General features: G+C 36.8%; 1 protein-coding gene across 2 annotated transcripts in view; it reads left to right on the forward strand.

The window, feature by feature from the left end:
* Window positions 1-609: 609 nt before the first annotated feature.
* The window catches only part of LOC117565982 (CUGBP Elav-like family member 2), a 141,299-nt gene continuing 118,089 nt past the window's right edge, over window positions 610-23,819 (forward strand). For both annotated transcript variants that reach the window (XR_007954648.1, XM_034245387.2), the window contains exon 1: window positions 610-848. The gene's annotated coding sequence lies outside the window, so the exon portion shown is untranslated. The remainder of the gene's footprint in view (window positions 849-23,819) is intronic.

Here is a 23,819-nt window from a genome sequence, read left to right on the forward strand (position 1 = left end):
TACATCGAGTATAACTGTATTTCACGTCGTGTCGTCGTCTTTTGATATGCTGTTTGCTTTATTTTTCTGTTTAGTTAGTTTTTATGAGCGTCATTATTTTCGCTTGCCATGGCGCTAAGCATCTTAAGTGCCGCCATTTTTGGTGGCGCACAGAGGCTCAAAACTCTTGAAAGTTTGCAGCGGCATTCTGTGGCGCTAAGGGATGGTGAAAAGGGAGCGGAGACGACTCAATCTGTTTGCATAGGCGGCGGCGACAAACGATGTTGGCTTATAATTCAACTTTTGCCAGTTAGTTTTAAAAACATCTTAATAGCGCAAAAGATGCTGGATACAGGCAAAACCTCAGACACATAATGTGCCTGTGTCTTTCAACATTAGACGAGGCCTCTTTTGCGGTTGAAATTTTCACAAGTTTTTTGCGATTAATTGCTGCCAAATTTGATAAAGAAAATTTTTCTAGGAATTTCAGAGAAATAAAATGATGTCAGATTGAAGCTGGGGCTAGTTATTGAGACTGGGGAATCTCAGCACTCTGTGAAAAATGTCTCAATTGAAGTGGAGATTTATTTTTATGTTTGTGTACTGTTTATAAAAATCAGATTGTGTAGCGTACATATAATTTTATAAAAGTTCAATTTCGGCATATTAGTGGCAAAATTCTTAATGTGTTAACTTTTCGGCCGTTTTGCGTCACGATCTAAGCATAAATACAAAATTCGCAATAGTGCAAATTCAAAGTAATTTATTTAGTTTCATTTTCTTTTTTTTTTTTATTCTTCGTGTTCAACATTTCGGCCAAAGAAACAGTGCAAGCAATCAATAAAATATACAAAAAAAAAGAATAATAGGTAAGTGCAGCCAAAGAAAAAAAAGAAAAACATGTTGGTCAAGTGTTGCAAGTAGAACAGAATTGTTAGTGGGGGAAGGTTTGAATTGGTGACAGATTATCAACTGAATGGCAGTCTTGTTCTCTGCTGCTTGTCCAAAGCTTGTACCTTTGAGTGTTCTTAACAGTTATTGAAATTGCTGCAATTGAGTTCAGTGTGCTCGAAGCTATTTAATTGCTGCTGCTGCTGCAGCTCAGCGAGAAAACGAGGACGATGACAACAACAGCAGCAGCAGCTCGACTCGACTCGACTTGCCTTGTCTCGACTTTTACCCGCAGGTGTTGTAATCTAGCAACCTTCCATGTCTCTTCGCATCCTGTTGTGTGCATGTGTATATGTTTGCCAGCTTATGCAAGTGTATTTGTGTGTGTGTATGTTTGTGCATCCCGCTGGACCTGGGCCAAAAGCAGCTCTCGAGTGCTAACTAATTTCGTCGCTGTCGTCTTCTGTGTTGTAGTTGAGTTTCGTTTCGTTTCGTTCGGTGTCAGCAACATTTCTTCAATTGGTTTCGTTTGCTTGCCAGCTTACCTTGCCTTTCCTCTCCTCCCTCCACTCCTTTTCCCATGTCAATCCGACTGTTCCTTTATGGTTGTGTGTGTGTGTGTGTGTGTGTGTGTAAGTGTATTGCCGCAGTTGTTGACTCGTTGCTAAAAACTTGGGCCAAGCCAATTCCTTTTTGGCCAAGTCATCCAATCCATGTCCCGTTTCTGCGCTTTATGCACTGTCCCCTCTTCTCTCCTAAGTCTATCTCTCTCTCTTTAATGCTCATATGATCTGGGAGTGCAACTGCATCGCATTTTTATGGCACTTGCTGTTTACTTTTACCGCTGCAGTTTCAGTTTGCTTGTTATTTTTCAGTAGAAGCCGCCTGTATCTTATTTTTTTGCCCGAACTTTTTCTTGTCTGTGCCTCTCACCTTACTGCCTGCTGCTGTCTCATTTGGATCGTAACATTTAGCTTAATGTTTATGGCGTTTTTGCTCCAAATTGAGACGTGTGCTGTGAGAGTGAGAGAGTTCTCTCTCACTCTGCTAAACAAGCTTTAAATTATTAGCAAAAGGGGAATTAATTTAAGCTCTCATTTCTACATCTAATTCTATTTTCCCTTGCACATATGATATCTACGATATCAACTGACATTTTTTGCCTCATTAGCTTGCATTCAAATTGCGATTTGTGTAGAGAGTCAGAGTCTAACAACTTTTCTTTGACATGCGATGCCAAACGACAACATACAAAAGAAAAAAGGAGGAAAAAAATCAACTCCAACCTCAGAGCAAAGCTGTCAACGACGCCACGTAATTATTAAGTTGCAGGCCACCCACAACATCAGCACTCACACACAGACACACACTACGACACTCTCTCACACATTTCATTTACTTTCTATAATTTCTCTAGAAATTCCGATTGCACATGTGGGACTTTATATTGGCAACGCTGGAAACCAATTAAAATGCTGCACTGCTGCTGATTATGCCAACAACGTTCTGAATGCGATTCTATCTGTGTGTGTGAGTGTTCGTTAGTGTGTATGTGTGTGTGTGTGAATAGATTGGTATGTGTCAACTAAGTGCAGTTAATTAGTGCGAAAATCACTTCAGTTGGCTGGGGACTTTTCGCTCAGATTTCTTTAGCTGTTTGTGTTTTTCCGCTGAAGCAGCTTTTATGTTTTTTTTTTACTCCACTCTCTCTCTCTCTCTCGTTCGTTTTTCTTTTGAAATTTTCACATTAATTGCTCTGCTCTGCGCGCTCTCTCGCTCGCTGTGACTTTAGCCAGCAATCAGCCGGAAGGCAGCCAGGAGAAGCTAAGCTACTTGGGGGATTTACTTGATTCTGTTGTCGCTGCTGCTGTTGCTGCTTCAATTGCTGCTGTTTTTATTTAGGTTATTCCGCGATTTCCGGTTTGTTTCCTCTTTTTTTTTGTGGCCAAAAATAAAAACCAACAACAGTTGTAACTATTTCTAAAAATCAGTTCGTTGATTTTGCCATCAACTTTTTGCAACCACTCTCAGACATTTCATATTTATTTAGGCAAATTAACATAAATGTTGCATGCGAATATTTGCGAATTTATTGATATATAAATTTATCTCTAAAAGCATTTATGCAAAATAATAATTTAGCATTTCATTTTATTTGACTTTTAAGCATTTGCTTTTAGTAAAACTATTCAAAATTGTTTACTAAATATTTCGAATTATATTTCCATTATTTTCGATTTTGTTGTGGACATTATTTTTATATTTTTTTCTAATCATAAACTTGACAAGTGTTGAGCTCAAATAAAATTCATTCAAATATATACATTACTCATTTTAGTTAAAAAAATTCACTTAAATAATTTTTAAATTTTGACAATTAAACCCGAAAATCTTTTCCAAATTTAATAAACAGTTGAATTAAATTAAGAGCCAAGAAAGCAACAATCGTTGACCTCAAAGTTTTATGATTATTTCAAGACTTAGCAAAGGCTCAACATTTTTTATTTATTCCTCTATTTATCGCAGAGTTTTGTATTTTAAATTTATTAAAACAGGTAGAGCAAGAATATTTTTAATTTATGTTTATTATATCTTTCACTTATGCCCAATTTCTGTTGCCAAGTCCGGCAATGGCCATAAATCCTTTATCGTAATATTGGTTGTCTAATTTAATGTAAATTGGAAAATATTATTAAAAGTTTTTTATTCATAAGTTTGACGACAACAGAATGTAAATATTTGCGAGCTATGTTTATTATATTTTTCACTCTCACTATTGACTAATTTCTTCCTAATTCAACAAATTCTTGCATTATATTTAAATAAAAAAAAAACAAACATTGAGTTCAAATGTGTCATTGGCAACAACTTAACTTATTGTAAGTTTTTATACCCGCTACCCATAGGGTAGAAGGGTATTATAACTTTGTGCCGGCAGGAAATGTATGTAACAGGTAGAACGAGGCATCTCCGACCCTATAAAGTATATATATTCTTGATCAGCGTCAACAGCCGAGACGATATAGCCATGTCCGTCTGTGTGTCTGTCCGTCTGTCCGTCTGTGTGTCTGTCCGTCCGTCCGTATGAACACCTAGATTTCAGAGACTATAAGAGATAGAGCTATAATTTTTTTTCGACAGCATTTGTTATGTTTGCACGCAGATCAAGTTTGTTTCAAATTTTTGCCACGCCCCCTTCCGCCTCTGCAAATCAAAAAAATCGAATAACAAGCGTAATTTTAAAGCTAGAGTTACGAATTTTGGTATATACAGTAATAACTATAGTCGAAGTTATTAAATAAATACTTTTGTATGGGCAAAAACGCCTACTTACTAGGGGTCTTAGTTGCTTTGGCTGACAATCTGGTATATTGTGACGTCTATGGTATTTTTGTAATGCGGTACTATATCGATATACCACATATACCATTTGGTATATTTTTAGTATTTTGCAGTATATTCGGTATATTTTGAGAAAAATACCGCAAAATACATTTCTTTTATTCAAAATGGGTAGCGGGTATCTCACAGTCGAGCTTTTTTACTTGTTATTCTCAAATTTGACAACAGAACATATTTGACAACATAAATACTTTTAATTTATGTTTATTATATTTTTCTTTTTAACTTTTGACTAATTATGGCGGGTAGGCAGTGAAAATCCCTTGCTAATTTAATAGATAGTTGCATAAATTAAAACCCAAAAAAAAAAAAACCAACAACAAACACTGAGATCAAAGATTTATGGTCATTACAAGACTTGGCAAGTTCAACAACTTAATAAAAAGCAACGCACAACGCGCCAAAGAAAAAGGAGGAAATATGATGGCCAAGAAGAGGCGGGGCAGCCGCAGGGTGGCTGGACGTGTTATTTACTCTGTTGATTAAGTTAAAATACCGCGCAGAGATCAGCCAGGCAAACAGGAGTCAGTAAGTCTGTGAGACTTGCTTTAGCTCAAGGACAAAGCTCCCCCTCCACTTCTCTCCTCTTATCATGTCGCCAGCCAAGCGACAACCGAAAAAAACTAAACTGCTGCAAAGGGAGGACAGAGAGAGAGAGAGAGAGGAAAAAAAAGCAGAGAGACCATACGCCATGCGGGGATTACATTAACGCAATTTCTGGGGCTAAGGGCGGCGACCCCAGCGAGAGTTGGCCAAATTAAACGCCCACTTAATCTCAGCTGGGTCAACTTGTGACACGAAACTCATTTGTGCCGACCAGGCGAATTCTGTTTTTCCCAATCTGTCGCTGTCTCTCTCTGTGTGTGTGTGTGTGTGTGTGTGTGTGTGTTGAAATGGCGACTGAGCAGCGAGCAAAGCTGTGGGACCAAGTTCAGGGACAATCAGCAGCAACAGCGTCAAGATCAAGGCACACACATACTCTGAGTCCAATTGCCCAAAGGGAGGAGGGAGGAGGAGGAGTAGCCCTTCTTTTCTCTCTCTATCTCTTTCTCTCTGTGCTGCGCTGTCTCGCAGGTCTAGTCATTTTCAATTAATTTGGCAACGTGGGCAACTCCGAGACAGAAAGAGAGTCTCGGGGAAACGCCGGCAAAAGAAAAACAGTTTTCAGCACTTTTGTGTCAAAAGTTGTTTGTCGTCGTTGTCGCGACATTTGCACTGAGTTCTGTCTCTCTCTCTCTCTCTGCCTTACTTCGAGTCTCTCCCTGCTGCTTTCGAGTGCAGGAAATGCGTACTTCCTGTTTGTTGTCTCAGTGTATGCATCTCCTTGGGGGGGCAGCATCAGTCAGAGCTTCAACATATTTGCCTGCTCTCTCGTCTCTTCGTCTTTTCCGCTCTTTTTCCCCCAAAGACAATGTATGCACTTGGCTCTGCCTTTGTCTGCTCCCCGAACATAAAAAAAGAAGAGACCTTCTCCTTGGGTCAACCATAAACTTTTGCTTGCAACTGCCGCATAATTTTACATTTTGTCTCGTCTCAATGTGGCATGAACTGCTTCTGTTCTGTCTACTCAATGCACTGGGCTTCGTTTTCGTTTCTATTTCTCGTTTTTTTTTTTGTTGGTTTTGTTAAAAAGTTGCTACCATTTATCTGTTTTGTATGCACTTGCTCGTTGCTCGCTCTGTTTCTCCATCACTTCTCACATTCTCTGTTCATCCTGTCGCTTAAGAGTATATCTATTCTTTTTTTTTTTAAGGCCTTTAGCATGGGCCCGTCTTGTGCAGTGTTTGTCTCGAGCTTTGAGTTGCTGCTGCTGCACATTGGCATGCCAAATGGTTCAGAGGGGAGGCAGCTGTTGTCTAGCTTGAGTTCCCCAAGCTGCATGAACTTCCTTTTGTCGCATTGTACAATACTACTGCTCTATAAGTATATATGTGTGCGCTAGACACTGTGGCAGTTGCTTTAAGGAATGTTGCAAGCACTCGAGTTCGAGTAGTGGGAATGTGGAAAGAAGAGACATGCTTTGTGCCGCTTTTGTTTAATCGAAATTGTATTAGGAATTTCCTTTGGGAATGCACTATTTCCGTGAATGAAACGCACACACACACACACAGCGAAAACTTATAATTAGAAAACTTAAAAAAGAATTGCTTAAACGAATGCTGGCAAATTTTAAAACACAGCTGCTATCTAGAGCATAGAAACATTTATACCGCCCAAAAATATTTGCAATTAAGCAATTCCTTTGTGCAATGCTTAGATTAGCTTATAAATTGGCGAATTAAATAAATAATATAATATTTCTTATAATTATTTGCATCCATATGCAAATATAACATTTCTTATATTTGTTTTTTAAGTTATACATTTTATACTGAATGCTTGAAAGCATTTGAGGTCAAAGACATGCCACGATGTAATTAAATACACATTAAAATTTTCTAGAGAATTGCCAGCAAAGTTGTCTGCAAAGTTTTACTTCATTGGGAAAACTGAAGAAGATTTTTCATGGTCAGTCTGAAACATTTTCTACACATTATTTTTTCTTGAACTTTCTTGACAATAACACCAACAAATAAGTTTTTATACATTTCTATAATATTTGAAAGTTTCTAATGATTTACTTATTATTTTCGTATATTTATTTCCCATTAAGTTGTCAATATTTATTTAACAAAATGAAATATATTGTTAGCCTTTTATATTTCGAAAAATATCATATCAACACTTATTTCATTTTGTGCTTTACTTTTTCTGATAATTAGATAGATTATAGATTCATTTCTTATATGATTCCATAATAATCTTATAATATATTTATTTATTTTTATTTATCAGTTCCTTTATTATGCGCTAGCGTTATAACCATTTCGGTTTGGTTCATTAAAATGCCCGTAAATATTAAACTTAGTGAAACCAATATCATAAACTAGCACTAAAAATATCTTTGAATTTATGAAATTTTCAATTGTAATATGATGTGCTTCAGAATAGTTTTGTCATTGTTCAATTGATTTCTCTGGCACATCGAAGCAATCTTCTAAAAGTTTAGCAATTGTGCCAATAGTTTGCCATTCACTTTGCACACCTTGACAACAGTTCGTCATTAAATTTGCATAATGAAATGCTGTCTCATATACCTGAGGGGGGAAGGGGAGTGGCAGAGGGTTGACAAATTTTGCAGTTGGGCAAAGTTTTTGGTCGAATGCACCAAGAGCAAAAGCGAGAGCGAGGACGAAGTTGCCTCAAAGGCTGAAGTGTGTGTGATGCCTGCGGTTCATTTGGAGTGCTTTGGATAGATTGTCATGGTTGCCAAAGGCAACAGCTACACGACAACAACACCAACAACTACAAGAGCAACAACAAGAGCAGCAACAAGCATAAGCAATATCGGAGACATCAATAGACACAGCACAGCGCAGTTGGACATACTCAAAGTGGAAGCAAGACCAACAACAACAATAACAGGAACAACAACAACAACAGTTGCTGGCGACCTCAGCGACCACAAAAGTAAAGTTCTTCGTGTTGCTGGTCGCGTAAACTTAATGGAGTTCGGCAAAAGGCCACAGGAAGTAGCTGCTGTGTGGGGCGGCAACGAATAAAGGCTTAGTGGCAGCGGAAGGCGTGGCAGCGGCAGCGACAGCGACAGAGGCTTTTTGGCCACGTTACTCCGTGACGCTGCGGTGCGTTTGCGTCTCCTGGTCTTGTTTCTTGCCCCATCTCCAGAGCTCTTGCTGCAACTGTTGCTACTGAAGTTGCTCTTATTGTTGTTGTTGTTGCTCTTATTGCAACATGGATTTCCGTTCGCTGCCCTCGCTTGCTTGCTTGCTGGCTGGCTGGCTGGCTGGCATTGTACTACCCACTACTTTATGGCTTACCACATGTGCACTTTGTAATCTGTCGGCGTTATTGCATTGCGGGTCGTTCAGGGCGGAGACGAGAAAGGTTGAGAGTGCATTTCGGTGTGGTCGAGGCCTTTTCCCAACTTCTCTCTCTTTCTCCTTCTGTGTATTTGTGCGTGTGCGTGTTTGTGCACTTGCTCTTGTGTCTGGCGTAGTCGAGTGCGCCTTTCAAGTGCTTTACTTAGAAGCTGCTACGACTTTATAATCAATTTGAAGCACTGTTTATGATACAGCCAATTGATTTCCATTTCTTTTCTTTATTGTTCTTTATCTTTGCAGGTGAGTGTACGCCTACAGAGTCAACTTTGTAACTATTAAGAGTAAGTGTTGCGGGCGTTTAGGAAAAATAGCAGCGCTTCATAATAACTTGCGCTTCATCTATAAGCTTCAGACTACATCAGAGCTAAACATAAAGATGCAAATTCCAAATGAAGCCTCTTTATTCATAAGCGTCTTTCTAAAAAGGTTTGCTTTCTTTCACTTGCCGCTCTCTATTTAGTTAGTTATTAATTATACTAATTATTTTGTAATAGTGAAATTTTTGATTTCACTTTCATTAATATTTTTCAAGTCTTTCTCAAAAATCGCCCGAGCTTCATTAATTTTTTTTGTGGTTCATATCCCATTAACTATATATTAGCATAAATATGCAATTTAAAAATAAAGCCTCTTTATAAATATGCCTCTTTCTAAAGGTTTGCTTTCTGTGTTATCTTTATCGACGAACTTCGCACTCTAGTTAGTTGACCATTCTCAATAATTATTATTTCTTTAAATTTAAATTTTTCACCTTTACTTTCATGAATATTTTTGTATATCCTGTTAATGAATTTGAAATATCTAATTTTTTACTTTATTTACTTCTTTCTGTATATCCAATAAATTATAATTTTCTAACTTTTTATTGGGTTTCTTATTAACAATTAATTTGTTGCATTATTATTTTGTCATATTTTTGGAGTATTAGAATTTAATATTTCTGCTTTATTAATTAGTCATTTTTTGTAGAATTCGAATTCGAAATAATTACATAAAATAGGCCTGAAAATTGTTCAAGTTGAACTTTAACTATAATAAGAAATAAATCCTATTAAATGAATTCCTTGACAAAGTCACAATAATCTTTTCATGTTAAGCACTTCAAGTGATTAATATTCTATCGCTTTGTTCTTCATCGACTTTGTCAGATATTTATGCATAAATATATCGCCTTTTGTCGCCTTCTTTGTACTTTGCTGCTATGTAGTTAAATACACAAGTCAAGTTCCATTACCTGACCACAAGTACCACAAATATTCCATGCTCTTCGGTTGTCATGTGATCTATTTGAAGCCGTTGTTGCCGCAGCCAGGAGAAGGCGACCTGCGTCGTCTGTGGCTCAACTTAACAAGACGCCTCATAATCGCATCAGGAATTTCCCTGTTAAGCGGCAACAAACCCAAAAAAAGAAAAATAAATATATATAGTATACATATATATATTTTTTTTTATATATACGAAGAGAGAAAATATCGCAACTTTTGGCGCGACGCGACGCGACGGTGGATAGAAGAGAGAGGAGCTGTGTCGAGTCCTTTGTGGACAATGCAAACACACTGAGCAACAGCTGCTGTTGCTGCCACCGCGCCACGCCGCCCACCTGCCGCCTTTGGCCCACAACTTCTTCGCACAATACACAAACAAGCAAAAGTTTGTAAACAAAAATTGTTGACGGGGTCGACGTAGAGCACAAAACACCAGTGAGAGGAGAATGCGGAGGAGGAGGAAAGGGCGGTGGTTAGAGCTGGTTTGAAGGTGGGTTAAGGTTCTCGAATGCAAAAAGTTTTTACATCATGATGCTGTTGATATGCCTGTTAGTAGTAGTCGACGACGCTGTTGCTCTCGCTTCCCATTTCCCAGTACTCTGGTTTTTGTGGTACTTGCTGTTGTTGTTGTTGCTGCTGCTGCGTATTTATTGTCGTTGTTGCGGCGACCACAGCGGCACTGGCAACATTAACCCGCTGCTGATTGTTGTTGTTCTTGTTGCTGTTGGGGTTTTCTTGCTTACTACTGGGAGCACATGCTCTGTGCCCCCTTCCCCAAGTTCCACTTGCTCTTTCGCTTTATTTCTTCTATTTTTTTTCGCGGTTAAAGTTGTTGGCATTTGTTAGGTTGGGGAGCTTGGTCTCTGCCATCGTCGAGACCGATGACATTGCACGTACATCAGTTACGGTACGGTTCAGGTTTGGTTTGGTTTGGTTTTGTTTGGTTTGGTTTGCTACTTTGGTTTGCTTCGTTAGTTGGTATTTGTGGTTCCCTTAGGAGCTGTATTAACGTATTGAAAGAGCACAAAGCTGCCGTTGAGCAGCCGAAAACAAGTCAAAGGACTTTTGGTTGGTTGTGGTAAATAAGTGTGATCTTTTCTCTAGTCTATCGCCTAGTTTAATCATGCAATTAAATTGTATTTCACTTTTTTTGTCCACCTTTTTGCATTAAATTGCAATTTGTTTACATTTTTGCTTTGGACATTTTTTTGTTTTGGGCTTTTTTAGCCCGCAAGTCCTTAACCGTTTTGTTCGTCACACTCAAAATGTCCTTTAACCGTTTCAATGCATTGCGTCTGCGCGCTCTTTGAGGATATTTTGCGCTCTTTATGTTGCTTGAAATTTCCCTTTTGCATTGAATATGCTTTTTAAATAAACAATAGATTTATTAAAAGACTAAATTTATAATAATTCAAGTATAGTTTATTGATGTTTGACATTTGAAATGTATTCGTCGGGTAGTCTTAAAATAATATAAATACATTTTGCGATATTTGGATTTGGGTTTTAGAGTTTGTTTTCAGATATTGCCAGCTCTAAAATAAACTAGAAATTATTTAGTATTATATTGCATTTAATACCTGCCTTATATAGGCTTTATTGTTAACCATTCATGCATTCATTCATAAGTGGCTAGCGATGATGTCTAACAGGTTGCTGGCAGTGGCAACATGTGGACACGCGAAGCATTGAAGCGACTTGCAACGAGACAAGCGGCGATTTATAACCAGCGAATACCACGACAAACGGAGAGTTTCGGCAAACGCAGAAAAGAGAGGAGAGCGCTGTTCGTATAATATTTTTAGTACACTTTGCCGCCTGTAAACAGAGAGCCATTTCCCAGGACTTCGCGTGTCTGGAGGAATAAATTTCAACGGTGGCCCGAATGTTGTGCTGACGACATCATCGAGTGGAGGACTCGAGCTTTAGTACAAATCGTGCATTCAAACGGTGCGGATGCGCGTTGTCCCTGTCGTCGTGTGTTAACGTTTTCTTTCGTCGTTCCGTTCAGCGTGTGTGTGTGCTTGTGTGTGTGTGTGAGACTCAATGTGTGCGTTCATTCTCGGTGCGCTGATAAGTAGGCAACACTTTCGCGTCAAACGCACACTTTAACTGGCTCGCAATTAAAATTACAAACATACACAGCATCATCAACGTCAAAAGGATTCGTCGACGTCTTCGACATCCTTTTTGAGTGCACAATTAAGCGCGCGCCAAACCAAATTCAATAAGCACGCGAAAATCAAAAAAGAAAGAGGAAATCATAAAAAGAGTCGCAACAATTTTTGGCTTCATTCCCTCAATAAAAAGTGTATGCCAAAAAGTGCTGTGGCACTTCAAAGTGCCCGGGCACACAACAAAAACACACAAACACACTCAATATATATACACAATATAAGTATATTCACCCAAGAATAAAGATTGTGCGTGTGTGTGAGTGTGTACATAAAAGGCGACAAATGACAGCGAGTAAGGCAACAACTGGTTGCCAGACTTTGTCCTTTAGCTGCACGAGCGACGAGGCTCAAATTAAATTCCAACGCAACGCAATCTGCTTAATAAATAATTAAGCGTAATTAAAGTGTTAAAACAGATATACAAAAAAGGTATTTTTATTGTACTTGTGAATTATGCGAGTGTGTGCCTGTTTTGCGTGTGACTGCGAAACGTGTGTTTCAATTCAGTTTCTTTCTTAGTTGTACAGAGAAAATTCGCTGTTAAGAAACAGCTGAAAACAAATTTGTTAACTTTAAATTTAAGGGGAATCTTGTCGGGGTTCAGAAGAAGATTTCTTGCCTTTACTGTACAGAGAAATTTGTTGTAAAAAAAGAGATGAAACTAAATTTATTAGCTTTCTTTAAAGATTTCTTATTGTCATGAAAACATAATTTTTGCGGAAAAACATCTAATGAATTTATAAACCAATTTATTAATATTGCGATTGTCATTGTTCCTTTTTACTGCCCACAACCGATTTGTCAATTAAATTGAAAACATCTGCATTAAATTTTGCATGAACTTCTTTAATTCAACACTTTTTAAAGCTCTCTCGAATTTAAACGTATTTCTAACGCAATTTCTCATGAACTTCTGCGTTGACTTTAGTGACTTTCTACTGTAGTTTACCCAGCTACTGTTTATTCTTGTTGCTGTGGCTGTTGTGAATGTGTTAAATGCAAATGAGTTTGTGTCTGTCTGTCGCTGCGTTTTCGCTTCGTTTGCCTTGACTGTTAAGCTTTATCAATGGCAACAACAATTACACATTTTTACGTCTTGAGCATGTGTCCTCATCTATGTGTTGCAATCGTTGTTGTTGCTGCTGTTGTTATTGTTGTGGTGGTGGTTGTTGTTGTTGTTGTTGCTGTTTGCATACCGGAAATGCAAAACTTCAACAGCAGCAAGCAGCAGCATCATTGTCCTCCTGCTGTTCCCATTTCCTATGCGCTCAACGAGCTCTGCTGTGTTTGTTAGGGGTGTGTTGTGTACGTGAATGTGTGTGTGTGTGCGAGGTGGAGAATGTTGTATTGTGTGTATGTTTTCCATTGCAATATCCATTTCCGTTTTCTTCTTATTCAAGCAACAGCAGCAGCAGAGAGACAAAGAGAGAGAGCCACAGCAGCTGAGCATAATAAATTTTTAATTTCATTTGCTTTTATTTATTGTTTTTTTTGCCTCAATTACATTACAATTTCTCGCTCGCTTTTCGCATTTTTTGTTTCTCATAGTTGTTTCTTCTTCGCTTCACATAATTCAAATTGTGTTGTTGTGCATAACTTAAATGGCAATTTTATTGTTTTTATTGTTATTGCTCTGTTGCCATTTGGCAGTCCGTTTTGAGTGCTTGTCTCGCCACTGCCACTTTTTTGTAAATATTTAATTGATTTTTAATATGCGCCATGCATGTTTGATGAATTGTTTTGATTTCTTCATTCCGACTACGCAAACATCTGCACTCGACTTTTTCCCATTTAAAGTGTGCCATTCATAATTCACACAATTTTCGAACTAAATGTTCCACAATAATGACAAACAACAACACGCTGTCGGGCAATTGAATGATTCAATAATTTTAGAGCAACTAAAATAAAATGATGACAATTAAAATTGAAAGTTAATAACATTTAAGAGTGTTGAGCTAATTTCTCAAATCTTCAATGTTCAATTATTAGTTTGTCACTTAATTTGGGTCTTAATGTTCTTTATTTGAAATATTTTAATTAAATAACAAATTGATTAGTTATTTATTTTATTTATTTTTTTTGGATTTGCTTACAAACGTTTTCACTTTTCACTCGCAATTTTTTATTTGATGACCTAAATGATTTACGTTTAATGCAATACTGTAAATAATTGATTTATAAATTGAATCAATTTATTTTGTTGCATAAAAATAAAGAACTTGAATATCACAAATAGGAAAAAAAAAATAAGTAAATACGCAAATTTGTATTAAATTTAGCAATTTGCGCAAATATTTAACCGCAATTCAATTGGCAATTATCTGTGCTGTGTCCATTCGACGTGCTCTTGCCGCAAATGTTTGTTGCCTCGACAAAGTTTTTGGGTACAAGAAGCAGACCAAAATGTGCAAAACCCAAAAATCGCACGCAAATCACGTGCAACGTTGGTTTTGCGGTAATAAACGCGAACGCAAACGCAAATGCGAATGCGAACGCGATTTTTCACGCTCTTTTCTCTACTTTCTGTCTCTTTGCTTCTCCAATTTGATGTGTATTTTTTTATTGGTTTGGTTTTCTGCTTGTTGACAGTTTCTCTGTAGACCAAACAAATCCAAAAGACTCTCTTGCAACGAGCTTTTAATTGAAAAACGTGATGCGGATGCGAATTTTCTTGATAGTATATTTTCAGTTTGTATTTCTTGAACTTCTGCTCGTTCTTCTGCCCAAAAAAAAAAGGCACACACATTTTATTCCCTTTTAATTAAATGCATTTGCATGCTGCTCTGTTGTTGTCCAAGTCCAAATGTTTTGAAAATTATTTCCGTAAACTTGTCAGCATTGTGATTTATGACTTTTAATTAAATGCCTGCCTCCGACACGTGTCGTCTCTTGCCAATTTCTTTTACTCTTGGAAAAAATTTGAATCTTACATATGGGAAATTCTTTGAACACACATCAACATTTGAGCCTTTGTTCAGGTTTCGACTTACTGGGCAGCCATATAATTATGCAATTACGGTTACCATTTAAATAGACATCAGCAGCAGAAGTGAAATAAAATACTTCATCCTGTGATGCAACTCTGTGGAGTTGTCTGCGGTTGCACAAGTGCCCAGACAGACAGTTTCAGACTCCATGACATGAATTCCTCCTGGTTGTTGTTCGCCCTTTTTACAGTGCGTATCTAATTTGTAACCAGATGAGGCAACAAACAAATGATGAAAGCAAAGCAAATGCAATTCGAAGCCATTAGAAAGCCATTGACTAACGAGCAAATGAATGGAATAAAGTTTTGAAGTGCTAACGTGGCTTTAAGTAATTTATCTGCATATTTAGTTATTGTTAGTGGGAGCTAGCAATAGTTCTCTAAATTTGAATTAAATTCAATATGAAGGATGATTCACATTTTATAAAATCAAATAAGAAACGGCTCAAATTCAGAAATGTGCTTTAAGTTATAAATAATTTTGTTGTAATTTGATTCTTTATTTTAAAGATGAAGAAAATTACAAATTGAAAAAGGATATCCGAATTCATAGGTGACCATATTTCTCTTAGTTAAGTAATAAGTAATTTCCTTTGGTTTGTAATTTCACTAAAATTATTTACTTTTTATCAAATCAGAAGGAAATCGTTGAAAAGAAAACCTATTAAATTTAAATTAAGAATTAACCAATACACATGTTTAAAATTAACTTCAGAAAAAGTCGGAATTTGATTTGCCTATCACTTATTTCATTTTAATTAAATCCGTTTGTAATTTCACTAGAATTATTTGCGCATTACATTTTTGAAATGTCAACGAAATTGAATCAAAGAACACATTTTATATTCGTCTAATAAGTCTTAGTGTCTGCAAGACAGAAAAACAGATAATATTATAAAGTATTAAATATATAAAAATTACAAATTTAATTGAGAGAAAGAATTCAAATTTAAGTAACACTAAAACAATTTTAATTCTGTTGCGTAAAATTTTAGTGAAATTATTGGAAGATGTCAACTGAATCTTTTCGAAGAACTTCTCGCTATATCCACATCTCACATCATTTATCGGTAAACAAACAGAAAATAACACTGAGATATATAAATAAAATAAGATAAATCAGAATTCAGATTTTAATATAAATAAATGTTGTGGTTTGCAAATTGCACAATATTCCATTGAAATCTTAAGGATATTGATTTCAAAGAAAACCTTCATTGATATATCAAGTTATCCGGAAGTCAGACAACGAGATAGATAAGCAGATTAACTAAACAAATACAAACATATGAAACTAAATTAATAGAGAGTCAAAAACCATTAAAGAATTTAATTTAAATTTAATATGAATTAATTCAGTTTCTATTAATTTCACTATTATTTGAACGCTAAGTATTTGCAGATGTCAACTAAACCGTTTCAAAGAATATCTCCCCTGTAAGGGTTTATCCGCATATCGCATCATTCATTTAATGACTCAGTTTCAGTCAACTATTTTCGCATTGGAGTGTGCTTCTTCTGTCCTCTGTCTTTGCGTCGCGCTCATCAGATGGGCCTGCCCTTGAGTATCTGTTTAGTAGTGCGCTTAACTTAACTTCCGTTTCCGCTTTGTACGGCTTCCGTTGAGCGTTATTATCTAACTAACTAGTGGCACTCGTGCGCGTAACGTTCTTTATGCCCCAACCCACACTATCTCTTTCGCTTCCCTTGCCTGTTCTGTGTTCTGCCTTGCTTCGTAGATTTTGCATCTCAAAGATGAGTAGCTGAATGGTGGCTATAGTTATAGCAACAGCTACAGCTGCGTGGCTGTCGTTGCTTAACGATGGGCGCTTCAGTTTTTTGAAAAATTTAATTACAAACTCTCTGAGGCATTATTAGAGAGATAACAGGATAATAACGATGGCAAGGACGATGTGCCTGGCTTAGCAGCTGTAGCATCAGCAGCTGTGCTCCACTTCCAAGTTGTTGCCTTTGCTCTCTCTCTTTCTATTGCTTTTGCCGTTTCCTCTGCTCTTTAGCTACTCCTTTTTTGTAGGCTGCTGCTGCTGGCTGTGGGCCATTTTCTGTCGTATGCAAATTTATTTCCATCTTTTTTTTCAGTTGCTTTCTTTTGTTGGCCAGACGCCGCCGCCGCCGCCGCTTGACTCGTCGTCTGTCTGCCTTTCAATTAGTTTTGCAAGACTAGACGCGGTGGCACGTGCCACACGCGATTCTGGCCTGTCATTGTCCATTTTATTGAACGCTCAAAACTAGGCTACACGTTGTCACTTTAATTGAGCGCACTTTGCAATATATTTACATATAAATTTAAGGTTTTTTTGCTTCTTGTTTTATTCTTTTTTTTGTTTATATATTGGCATTAATTATGTTTGAAAAATGAAAATATGCCAGCGGGTGGCCATCAAGTATGCATTTAATTACCAATCATATTTCAATTAATTGGTTATAAAAAACCGCTTAAAAATACATATATATTGTTATTATTATTTCACGCTTGCCGTGGTCTCCAACAATTTCACTTTAAAATTTATAGTTTTAATTACTATTAGCACAGATGCAAAGCCAGACTCGCGGCCAATAGTAATGCCATTTTTTTCCCATTTTGTTGTATATTAAACGCGATTCAACAATCCGACCGACCGACTCTCGCTAAAGGATATTAAGTATACGCACATAAACCTTAATCCATTGGCAACAATTAAAAGCTTTATTTGGTTGGTTGGACTGGCTAAAAGTATGCCACAACTGAATAACGCGTCTGATGCTTTTTTATGTGATACCCTACCCTGGATTGTGATGTGCTGTTGGGAGTATTGAGTGCTGATGACTCGAAATGAGTTTAAATGATTGTAAAGCTTAGCTGCAGCTTCCAATTAATATTTCTTGTTGACTTCTGAAATTTTTAAAAAGGGAACAAACAAAAAATCACTTTACAGCGTATTTCAGAGTTTACAGTTTTGCTCTTTACTTATTTTGAATGTTGTTTAAAACCAAGGCATTGTTTACTAATTGCCGCTTATTTTTTGTTGCTGTGCGCAAAAGTTTTCTATAAAAATTAATTCGCTTGTTTTAATTTTCATTTGTGTTTGTATAATAATTGAAGCATACTATTTGACACAAATGAAAGTGAAAGGGGCAGAGTGGGGGGAAAAAGGAAACTGAACTTCGTTTTGCAATGCATATTTATAGTTAATTAATATATTGCAAATGGTTAAAGTTCGCAGGGCAAAACAAGAAAAAAAAAACTGCATATGATTGCGATTGTGTTACATGAGAGTGCTTCAAATAACAATGGCAACAAATTTATGTTGAGCCGATTGTAATGGATTTTCTGTTGTTGTTAATCCGGCAGTTTAATGGCAAAAATAGTCAGCCTTATGATAACAAATGAATACTATTTGTATTATTCTTTAATTGTTCAGGGTTTTCATAATTATGTATCATATTCAATATTGAATATATATTTTAAATTCTCCACTCGCTTCTTTTTTGATGACCATGCATTGTCTGTGTGTGTGTGTCGCGTGTTTGTTAATTGAATGAAGCTGCTTACCAACTCCCTGGGCAGCCAATTAGCGCACGTCTTGACAAGAGTTTCGCATGTCTTTATTAAATGTTGCAATGTCTGCACAGCTGCTGGTTTGCTCCTGCTCCTGCTCCTGCTCCTGTATGTCCTGGCACTTGCTATTTTTATACCTGATACCCATAGGCTGAAAGGGTGTTATAAGTTTGTGCCCCAGGAAATCTGCGTAACCAGCAGAAGAAGGCATCTCCTATAGGGTCGGAAAAGTATATATATTCTTGATCAGGGTCAACAGGCGAGACGATATAGCCATGTCAGTCTGTATACCTGGTTTATTTTTTACTCTATGGTATATTTTGAATAACAATATATCAAATATAGATTGTGGTATACTTTAGCATTTTGTGGCATATTAAGTTGGTATGTCTAAAGAATAATACTGTATAGTTTTCTAAGTTTTAGTATATTTATGGTATATTTTAATACCGCAAAGTTTTCCATGTTTTGGTAGATTTTGTGGTATATAATTTTTTTTAAGAATAATACCAGAAAGTTTTTGTAAGTCCGTAGTATTTTTTGAGGTATATTAATTTGGTATATTTTTAAAATAATACTGCACTATTTTCTTTTTGTTCAAAATGGATATCTGGTATCTCTCAGTCGAGCAAATTTCTTACATGTCTTTTTATTTTGTTTTGCTTTGTTTTCTTCTGTTCCTTGTTGTCATTGGCTGCGTGTGCCCGTAATTTAATAAATTTAATGAACATATGCCGTTGCCAGCTGCTGCGCTGCTCCTGCTGCTGTTGCTCCTGCTGCTGCTGCTGTTGCTTGTCCTGAGGCGTGGAAAATAGACTTCAATGCGTTGAATGTCAAAGCATCAGCTTTCTTCCTATTCTATTTTTCAATGCTTTAATGTGTGCCCCATTTCCCAACCCCCGCCCCAAAAATAGACTGAAATATAAATGTTTCGAGAGTTTGATGACGACGACGAGGCCAAGGGATCATAGCAGCTGTTATGCCAGCTAGTTGTCTGTTCTGTTCTGCTCTGAAGGCGAAGGCGAAGGCGGCTGTTAGATTATGGAGCATGTGCTCTGACTTATGATTGATGCCTTTTGTTATTGTTGCTGCTCTGTTTTCTGTTTTTTTGTGTCTCGTTTCTGCTTCCTCTTCCGCCGAGGACATTTCTCTTATGGCACGCCGTGTTGTTATATTTTGCCTGCTGCTTTATTAGATATAATATTTTAGTGGCCTTTGTTGCGTTTGCCTGTGCAGACATGTGTTTACTTTTGTTTCCTCCTCCAAAGAAACACATTTTTATAGATATATGGTAAGAGTATGTTTGTATTTATAACAAAAGCGGGGGCACTCAAATGACTCTAAATGTATCTCTCTTTTGGCTGAATGAAGCACAGTATGAGTGTGTGTGTGTTGTTGTGTGTAGCTCTAAATTATGACTCACATGGGCTGCTGCTCCTCGAAGTATGTTACACTCCCCTCATCTCCCTTGCTGTTTAGCTATAAATGTGCCTCGCATTTTTTCTCAACATTAAAGCGACAATATTTTCATGGAAATTGCACATTTTATGAGGCATTTTCTTGGCTTGCAAATTGTTTCTTTTTTATTTATGTGGCTGGTTTAATTGACGCCGAAAAGGGAACAATACAGCGATAAACATAATGAAAATGTGCTGTAAAATAATAATGTTCAAATTGTGTTAGTTTCTCTTTAGCTGCTTTGCATGTCACAAGCAATTTTCGTATGAAAAAAGTTTTCCATTTTGTTCAATTGAGCGCCTAAAATGCGCGGCTCTCAAATGCAAAACAATAGCGAAAGAAGCGTTGGGCAGCACAAAAAAAGATATTCTGTATTGTGTAGTTCGAGAGTAGTCTTAAATTTTCACCTGACCAAACTCCTCTGGCGGCGGTCAACGGTTGTCGTTGATTCCCAGATCCCATTGTGGGAACTGTTGCCATTGTTTTCTTTACCCATCGCTCGTTCGCTGCTGTTGATGTTGCTGTACCTCGTTGTTTTTGTTGTTGTTGGTCGAGTGGGTTTTGTAGCTGTGGTCATCATCATACAACCACAAAGGCAGACCAGTCAGCCAACCAACCAACCATCCAGCCAGTCAGCAGGGGCCGCCGCGCCGTGCAATGAAGCATGCTACACATTATTTTGCTGACCCACAGGTTATGCATTCATGTAGCATACTTTTCAGCACACAGTGCGCACACACAATATCTTTTCGTTGCTTTCACTCGCAGGTTAAAGGCAGCAGCAGCAACAGCTACAGACTACACACAAAAATTGCCGTTTAAACAACGTTTATTGACAGTCGACGACTTTGCCTTAAATTGCAGCGTTTACAATTTTTGCAGCATTGTTTTTGCACTCTATTTTTGCTTTTGTTTTTGTGTGTTGATGTTTTCTGTTATTTATTTGGCTCAGATGTTGCACAATTTGTTGACTTTGCTTTTTGTTTTTGAGATAAAGACAGAGTATGCGATTTATTTGCGATACCCTTTTTGTGTGGCAAAGAGCGTAAATTCGCTGGCTAATTGTGAATAATAATTATAGTTTTAAACTAAACGTAGTAGAGAGAGCATCTTTGGCTTTAAGGCACGATTTTGGTAAGCATGCATAATAATTATTATTATTATTACTTTATTGAAATAACGAATAAAGTTGCTTACTGCAATACGATGAGATATAGCGGCTAAGACCTTCAGGCTAATAACAAGTATAGTGCTGATAAAACTTAAATTTATAGTTATTAAAATATATGAGTATTTTGACCTACCAATTTTTTAACCAATTGAGCATTACCTTACGAAGTCTTATTATAAGTATTATATATGTATAAGAAGAAATACCTATAGAAAAAGAAGTTGAGATTAGTAAATATAGGTGTATTTTGGCGTTTTATTTGCATAGCTAAGAAACAGTTTAATAAGAGCAATTATGTATTAATTTCCCTATTACTTTATGAAATGAAATGATCTTAAAATATTATATAATATATATAGATTAGATTTTCTGGAATCTTTCTATGCTTGTCTATAGGGTATATTCGAGTTTTTTATACTTTAAAATTGTACGCTCTGTTGCTTGTTTTAACTCTTGTGTGGTTAAATTCATTTCTTTTGCCATTGTTGTTGTTGTGGCGCGTCAGCTGCCGTTGGCATATATTCAATATATTTTGTTTACAACGCCCGTTTCTCACGTTTTTTTCTCACTCTCTCGCTCACTCTCGCTGTGTGTGAGTTGTGCAAGTGAAACGAGCTAATTTGTTTACTGCAACAGACTGTTTTTCCGCTATTTATATGCCAGAGTTTGCCCGCTGGTAACAGCTGAACACAACGGGGAGCGGAGTTCACTGACTTTGTACACATTTTGTGTGTGTGTGTGTGTTGCAAATACGAACCGCAAAGAATTTTTTGAAATCAATTCAGAGTACAATCAAGAAAATGAAAATTACTCGTGCCGAAAACTCTGTGGCTGCATAAATTAACAATATTTTTTTAATTAAGTTTTTTCAAGTCCTGAATATAAATTTTTAATGCGAACGCCGCCATTCTTAAACAATTAAATGTGAGTTTAACTCAGGGTAAAAAAGTTGCGTTTGTTTTTTTTTTTTGTGCTGACCTTTTGCTTTTAATATGTAAATCCTAATTAGAAGCTTGCTTGAAGGGAGAAAACGTTTATTAATATCTCAAGCGAAAGGAAATCTCTGTGAATTGCGCTTTCAAACTCACACGCATTCAGGCCGACATTTATTTAAAATGAAATCAAATTTTGTAGGCCCTTTGCTGGGAAAAGTGCTTTGCCTAATTACAGCCAAAGTGAAGGCGAAACAAACATCAGCAAATCGGCCAGAAAGTCGGCAATATTTGTTATGTGTGTGTTGCTTCCCGCTCTTTCAGTATTTTATGGCCCACGAAACGTGAGTCAGAGCGGGTGGAAGTGAATAAGAGGTAGATCTGACTTCACTCATACACTTCATCTCGTTTTCATTTTGTGCCCGTCGTCTACCGGCCGTGTCATAAATCTCAGGATTCCTGCATGAAGCTCAGCTGTGCCTTGGCTTTATTGCTGCCCGCGTGTTCTGTATTCTTATTCTGTGTGTGCGAGGGTGTCAGTGTGTTGTCAGTAGTGGTGTGTGTATCTGTTGTTTTTCCTACTTTTATACATATAAATTTCAACGTAAAATGTCTTAATAAAGTCGCTCCGGCTCAGTCTCAGCTCGCATTCGCCATGCCAACAACATCTTTATGTCAAGGACATTTTTATGCCTGCCACAGCCGCTGTTGTTATGCTGTGAGATTTGACTTAATGATTGGCGGCAGGATGGCGGCATTTAATAAATATAAAAATAACGCAATGCTATGACGAATTAGATAAATGATATCTGAGAAAAGTGTTGGCTATAAAAATATATATTTGTTTTAGTAATATGTTATAAAAATTATTTAATTTATAAGATGTTTAAGAATATGCAAGACCTTGCAAAATTTCCTTCTCTTGGAAATTCTATTGAGTTCTAGGTAAATCTTTTACATGACGAACTTTTTAAACTATTTCAACAATCCACAATTGGTATTCATACTATGTGGAATGAGCATTTCGGAATTCATGTTGTGGAATGTCCGGCAGAAGGTCTCATTATGATAGCTCACAGGTCTCGAATTCCATTACTTGACATTATTGAGACTTCTGAAGGGAGTCGAAAAGTTTCTTTGCAACAGAAGCTATTGAAAATGCAGGAAGTATATTGTATTCGCCAGAATTAAACGCAATTGTCAATTCATCAGATCATCAGCCACTTTTGTGTTCAATTGAGAAATTCTCTGAATTTGTTCCATTCCCCATCTTTGTGTTAAATTGTTGTTTTCCCAATTCCAAATTATGTATATAATTTGTCCGAAAGAAAAAACAACAATAACAAAACTAAAAGCTTTTTAAAATTAAGCTGCTAATAAAAATTGTTCAATTTAAAAATCTCTAAAAATTTCGTTTATTCAATTTTGCAATTTCTCTTTAAAAGCCTTTTGTCTATGCGCAAAATTACGCACGTTGAACGTAGAGGAGAGTATTTCACAAAAATCAATAACTACCAGCCGCACAACCAGCAGATCTTTCATGCATGCGTATGTAAAAGTATGCACCAAATTTATGCAAACCAAAAACCAAACAAACGCTCGCCACTTCCGCCAAAAACTGACAACGAACGAGACACACAAAAAATTGTAACAACATGGGGGAAAAATAGTAAAATGTGAAATCATTTTATACCATAAATTCAATTCGCTTCCCAAAAATGCATTAAACATAAATCAATGAGCGACAGAGACAATCAGATTACCTAAAATAGAGCAACATAGAGCAAGAGCGAGACAGAGAGAGAAGGAGCTAAACAATGGGCTGTCATTTGCACTCAGCGAAGTGAACTCAGTAGCGGCCAATTTAAAATTGTCACAAAATTTATATGAAATTAATAAAATATTTAAAACGTTTTATTAGTTTACTGGCAACAACAAAATTTGCAAACAATTATAAGCATATTAAACTATTAGGTGACTGTGTGTGTGTGTGTGTGACAAACACTTTATGGCAAGCGTGTTGTGTGTATTTGCATTGGTGTCTCATAAATAAAT

This window comes from Drosophila albomicans, chromosome 2L (genome assembly GCF_009650485.2).
Source record: "Drosophila albomicans strain 15112-1751.03 chromosome 2L, ASM965048v2, whole genome shotgun sequence".
Taxonomy (NCBI): Eukaryota; Metazoa; Arthropoda; class Insecta; order Diptera; family Drosophilidae; genus Drosophila; species Drosophila albomicans.